This window comes from Galeopterus variegatus, unplaced genomic scaffold, assembly GCF_000696425.1.
Source record: "Galeopterus variegatus unplaced genomic scaffold, G_variegatus-3.0.2 Scaffold869, whole genome shotgun sequence".
NCBI lineage: Eukaryota > Metazoa > Chordata > Mammalia > Dermoptera > Cynocephalidae > Galeopterus > Galeopterus variegatus.
This window is the reverse complement of record NW_007726980.1, coordinates 401,887-408,105: the sequence shown is the minus strand read 5'-3', so window position 1 is coordinate 408,105 and position 6,219 is coordinate 401,887. Positions and strand designations below refer to the sequence as shown.

The window sequence follows — 6,219 nt, the reverse complement described above, 5'->3', positions numbered from 1 at the left end:
GAGAAGTGCACATGAAACATATGGGTTGCACACCAAAGAGCGGTGTTTGTCTGGAGGAAAAGACCACGCGATCGCTTCAGCTAGCCACTGCCCACATGGAACGCTGTTTTTACTTGAAAGAACAATTTATCACGTATGATTACGTAGACTTTGGTATTTGGCAGCCATTTTCTCAAAACCAAGTGAGCCAATCACTTCAGGGAAGATAGTTGGCAATATTTTTTGCTGGTGATAAAATCCAAGCTTTCAAGAGGAAATTGGAGTTTCGGGAAACTTGCATCTGCTATTGTGACCTCGATAGCTTCTCTGTGCTTTGAGAGGGGGACACAGGGAGTCACTGCAATCTGAGGTGGTGGGTGTGCTGATAGTACTGATCTGATTACCACATTTTGGGTGCAGGTGGTGCTGATGGTCAGCTCTGTGCTCCATGAATATGTATAATCAATTTTTTTTTTAAAAAACCTTTTCTAATAAGATTAACAAATGTAATTTCTTTTATATTGTATAATGAGATGTGTCAACATTTAAATGACCTGCATACATATTTTCCTAATGACTAATATATGACGTTACAAAATTTCATGGGTTCACTCAAAGTCCAAGACAAACCAATATATTTTAATGTAGCAGAAAAAGTTTATTGATATGGTTTCAAATTCCCCAATGCAACAAATCTTTAAGAAACCACCACTTGCTGAGTTTTGGTACAGCATCAAAGGAGAATATCCACAATTACCTTAAAAAGCTGTTGAAATACATCTCCCTTGTCCAATGACATATCCACGTAGGGGTGTAATTTCATCCCACACTTAAACCAAAACAACATATTGCAACAGACTAAATACAGAAAAGATGTAAGAATCCAGCTGCCTTCTATTAATTGAGACATTAAAAAGACTCACAAAATAATAAAACCGTAGTTCTCACCCAGGATGAAGATGTTCTCTCCCCACCTGCCCAGGGGATATTAGGCAACTTTGTGTCATAACTGGGAGGAGGAGGGAGCTACTGGCATCTGGTGAGTAGAGGTCGGCAATACTGCTAAATATCTACAATGCACTAGACAGACAGCCTCCTACAACAAAGAATTGTCTAGTCCAAAATGTCAGTAGTGCCAAGGTTGAGAAACCCTGATATGAAATAATGCCACTTTTCTCACAAAATTTTTCATTTCAAAAATATTTATGTCAGCATGTAGTGGGCTTATTATTTTTAAACGCGTTACTAGGGTTTTTTAGTTTCACCATTTTAATTTGTAATACAATAACACTATCAATAGATAGAACCCACATAAACAAAATCTCCATGGTGTCCTCAGTAATTTTTGATTATAAAGGAGTTCTGAGACCAAAAAGTTTAAGAACTCTTCATGCAGACGATAGAGCATATAGGTTACAAAGCTAAATTTGTTGAGCAGCCCTATACATTAGCCACTATAAAAATAAAATGTCATGGCAGGTGTGCCCGAGGACACGTCATTTCTTCTTAAGGAAGGAAGGTTCTAGAGGAAGGCGCTGTGAAGAGGTCAGGGCAGGGGAAACACCACCAACTTAAGCACCAGTTACCTGCCAGGGTTTGTGATCTCTGCGAGGAATGTAACCATGACTAAAATTCATTAACTGGTTCCAGAAAGCTTACTGTCTAGAAGGGAAGAGAGACACACTGAAATTTACTTAAAATATGGGTAGAAAGAAGGGAAGTATCTGCACAGGGTATGAGAGATGGGGGGGGAGGAGCCTCAGGGTTGGGGGGGGCGCGGGTTAGGGGCAGGAGGAAGGCTTCCTGGAGAAAGGGATGTCTGAGTTGAGTCTTGAAGGATGAGTAGGAATTTGGTTACTGAGGGTGGGAGAGGTGCTGCAGGAGAAGGCGGGGCTCCAGCAGTGGGAGCAGCACGTGCAAAGGCCCAGAGGTATGAAATGGCTTGGAAGAGGTACAAACGCATGCAGAGGAGATGAAAAGCACACTAGATATGCCCCTCCACAAAATAAATGTAACGCCCCCAGTAAAATTAAAAAATCAAAAGATAGCACCTCTGACAACATCAAATATTCTGTTTTCAGAAGAGGGCAGGCTGGTTCATAATTTAGGTACAATGATACGAAGTGTCTGTTTTAGAAAACAAAAATGCGATTCTGCTCTCATATCTTGATACACAGTAAAATGCTCCTTCCACCCTCCCCCCTCCTAAGAGCGTCTCTGCCTTTACACTAGTTCTAGCTCTGGCTCGGAAGGGGTGCCCGGAATGGTCATCGTGGGTGAAGAGATCCTTCTGAGCCAGAGGAGGAAACCCACCCCCCAAGGGCTTATTATCATGAACCCCCGGAATTCACTCTACATTCTTCAGAAAGGGGTTAGTTACATGGTTAGTTCATGCAACAGCATGTGAAATGTTTTTCCCACCAAAGGAGTTGGTCAAGATGGTTGGACGGTTCTCTCAGAAGCAGTATGTCGACACCGATCTGAAAAGCCAGCATGCTGCTCCGAAGCACGCGAGCGGGGAGGCCCTGCTAGTCGCGGGAAATGGGAGAGGGGAGAGAAAGGGAACATTTTCTAAGAGTAATCAGTGCCCACCTGTTCCCACCAGCAGCCTTCGTCAAAGGTTGAACAGATCCAAAGACACTCTGGCATTTGCCCAGGGTCCCAGGGGAGACCCTGCCGTTTCCAACAGGCATTGGTAGGTGGCAGAAGCAGCCTATTTGACACACAGCTGGGACTCTGCTTCCAATAGATGTCTGAGTGAAATCCCTGAATTAAAGTGGGCTGGCTGTGTCCCCAGACCCCCTCGGCAGGCTGCCCCTGAGGTCACACCTGGGTGGGTGCTTGCCCAGAACCACGACAGCAGCAGCTGAGGCTGTGCAGGGCAGCAGGGGAGATGTGGTTGTGGGAGAGGGGAGCTGGTTCGTGCTGCCTGCAGGTTGAGGGACCCTACAAACCAGAGAAGGAAACTGTGCAGGGAAGAGGGAGGCCCCAGCAGCATGTGGAGAGGGGGCTCTCAGAGCAGCATGGGGGCAAATGGTAAGGGCGTGAGGATTCGAGTGGTGACAGAGGGAGCGAGTCCGTCCTCACAATCTCAATGGCTCAGGGACAGGCAGCCTATCATGAGGATCCTACTCTTGGGGGCCTCGGCTTAAACCCCTCTTGCCAGTAATCCAGTGGCCTAGTGTCACACAGGGACTTTATCAACACCTATGGGCCAGGGCCCAGAGGGAAGGAGGGTGCCTGAGGAGCGAGCATGGCAGTATGTCCCCAGCAGGGCCCTCACGGTGGGATGGGAGAGGACGCCTGGCGCGCAGGCGCATCACTCAGCCTCTAGCTGCGCGCGGCCTCCTAAGGGCACCCCCATCAATGGGGCCAGGAGGCCAGCGGCTCAGAGGTGGCTCCACTAAGTGATCTGATGGGCCTCACACCTGACCCCAGTAAACATCATTCTGGTGTTTATTTGCCATTGAAAACGAGTAAGTTCCTGTTTCACCAGTAGCTGATATGGTACTTTAATAAGCAATTTAAGTAAGTAAAGTAAGTCACATGTGTTTGGTGACTGATGACGAAACAGAAAGTGTATGGCACCGGCTCCGTACACTTCATACTCTGAGCAGGCCCCACGCCCCTGGGGAGGCAGTGACAAGCCACAGCCTGCCTGATGGCTCCCTCCGGACCACCCCGTGCAGGGCATTTGCCTCTCCGGATGCTTGTGATGACAACGAGGAGAACACATGGGACAATGCAGGTGTGACTCTGGATTTATTATTTACACTCTCGATCTGATTAAAAGCAGGATGGGAGTCCCCAACCCACGGTTCCAAAGCACCCTTGTGTGCGTCACTCCAAACGTCCCTTCCCAGCACTCATTCCTTCCTGAGGCACAAAGCCCCAAGACTGTACTTTCAGGGGCCATTTCCATAGTTCGTTACTAGAGAAGTTTCTCTGAATGTGTTGGAGCACCCAGACCACGAGGAGGAGGTGTCGTGTTCTCTCCTGAGCGCGAGGCTGGTTCTTGGTGGTGTTTTATTGCAACTGCCATTTACCACTGATGATCGTCCTTGCTCTTCTTTTAGAAGAGAGAACACACACGGGGCCGGCCCGGTGGCGCACTGCTATAGTGCGCCACTTGGGAAGCGCGGCGGTGCTCCCGCCGAGGGTTCGGATCCCACATACAGACCGGCCGCTCACTGGCTGAGCGAGGGGCGGGAGCAACACCGAGGGTTGCGATCCCGTTGCCGGTCCCGGTCCGGTCCGGGCGCAACACTGAGGGTTGTGATCCGTTGCCGGACACGGAAAAAAGACAAAAAAAAAAGTAAGAAGAGAGAACACAGGCTGAGTGGTTTCGTATTTAAAAAGGAAAAAACTAAGGCACAAAGGCCTCCCTGCGCCCTAGGGAGCCAGGGGACCACGTAAGAAGAGAGAACACAGGCTGAGTGGTTTCGTTTTTAAAAAGGAAAAAACTAAGGCACAAAGGCCTCCCTGCGCCCTAGGGAGCCAGGGGACCACAGGTGGTTGAGCTCCAGACGACCATGTGCTCTGCTTACCCGCCGTGCCAGGGCCACCAGGAGGAGTGTGTGCAGAGCAGCCCAGCAGGCGCTGGGCTGGGTGTGGTCGCAGGCCCGCCACATCAGCCCTCCGCTCGTGCTGTTGGTAGAAGGCAAACCCACCGCTGAACTGCCTGGGTTTCCTCCTTGTCTTGCTCTCTTGTCCCATGAGGTCCTGTGGCCTGGACAGTGTCTCTTAAATGTCCCAGTCTCGCTCCTTAGAAATTGTGCCGAGTGGCATAACCTTGACACCTTTCCCTTGCCATCTTATATACATTTGACCTCTAAATTTCCCCTCTGACCAAGACTTTCACTTGACATTTACTGGTCACAAAACATGTCTAGAAGAAACTGAGAACAGGATTGAAAATCAGATTTCACAAAAAAACTAAAAGTGGGTGACTTTGGAGGAAAGCCACTGCCCCCTAGGATTTTGCCCTAGCAAGGCTGGCTCCAGGCTGCTGAGGACAGTGTTCCCAAGACCGCTGTCCTTCCCTTTGTCCCCCACCCCCTCAGAGGTCTACAGGCCAAAACAAACAGCAAGATGACAGTGAGAATGGAGAGGCACGAGGGCCAGGACGACCTTGCAGTCAGGACGCGAGTGTTTAGTAAGCATCTGGGAATAAGGTTCTCCTTGATCCAGAACAGCTGGAAAAAGATCCATAGCACATCTGGTAAGACAGGATATTACCCCAAATCCTTGTCTGGGTTCTAGGCTAAAAGGACATAGGACAGTGACCTTGTCATGGCCAGCCATTTCTATACACGTATGGAAATGCATAAAGACTTCTATGTCACTTGCACATAATATATTGAAAATATAACAGGCAGATGTGAGAGAGTGAACAGTGGCAGAGCCATATATCAAGTCCAGAGAGACTGTGTTTAAGCTGAAATCAGACAACTGAAAGAGAGTCATTGTCTCTCGGGGGCGCGCATCGCAGGAGAGGGAGCTAACGCACGTCCCTAAGGCAGGGGCAAACGTGAGGAGCAGGTCGTGGCAGAAGCACAGTGTGCGAGGGGGAGAATGGCCAGGGCCGAGGTTGCCAAGGGCAGCAGAGCCAGGCCCTGTGCAGCCTTCCAGGGAAGGGAGTCTGGGTCTTGTCACCAATCTAATGGCCAGCCTTAGAAGGTTCTAACCAGGAGGGTGGTGATGGTCCATTCACATTTAGAAGCTAACTCCAGGTGGTCCACGAGGAACTCCCAAAGGGAAAAAGAGCAGAAACACAGACTGTGTAAGAGGCTGCTGCAATGCTCCAGGCCAGAAATCCTGGTGGCTTTGACCAGGGTGGAAGTCGTGGAGAAGGAGGGAGCTGCGTGGATGTAGGAAACGTTTCAGAGGTCGTCGCGACAAGGCTTCGTCGTGGTTTGCATGTGAGTTAGCCTGGGGAAGGGAACGCAGGAAGGACCTCTAGGTTCTGTCTTGAGCAGCTCTGGGTGAGGGAGGGTCCACTTAGCTGGATGGAGAAGGGGGAGGCAAAGCAGGGGGGGGGCGGGGGTCATTAAGATCCCTGCTTCTGGACGTGGTGAATTTGAGCGTAAGTAGCTTTTAAATTTAACACTATCCTAGGACACGTAACACCTCCCAGGGACTAGGGTTTTTTCCACTGGGGTTTTAAGCTCTTCTGGGAAAACCATTGGCAGAGCCCACAGGTTTGTATGTCATCCTCGAGGTCAGCAAACAATGGCTTTG

The 6,219-nt window shown here is 49.4% G+C and overlaps 1 long non-coding RNA gene across 1 annotated transcript in view; it reads left to right on the top strand.

Annotated features, from left to right (window-relative positions):
• The window catches only part of LOC103590748, a 13,459-nt gene extending 8,292 nt beyond the window's left edge, over positions 1-5,167 (top strand). The window contains exon 3 of the long non-coding RNA XR_550503.1: positions 5,089-5,167. This is a non-coding gene — a long non-coding RNA (uncharacterized LOC103590748). The remainder of the gene's footprint in view (positions 1-5,088) is intronic.
• Positions 5,168-6,219: the final 1,052 nt, after the last annotated feature.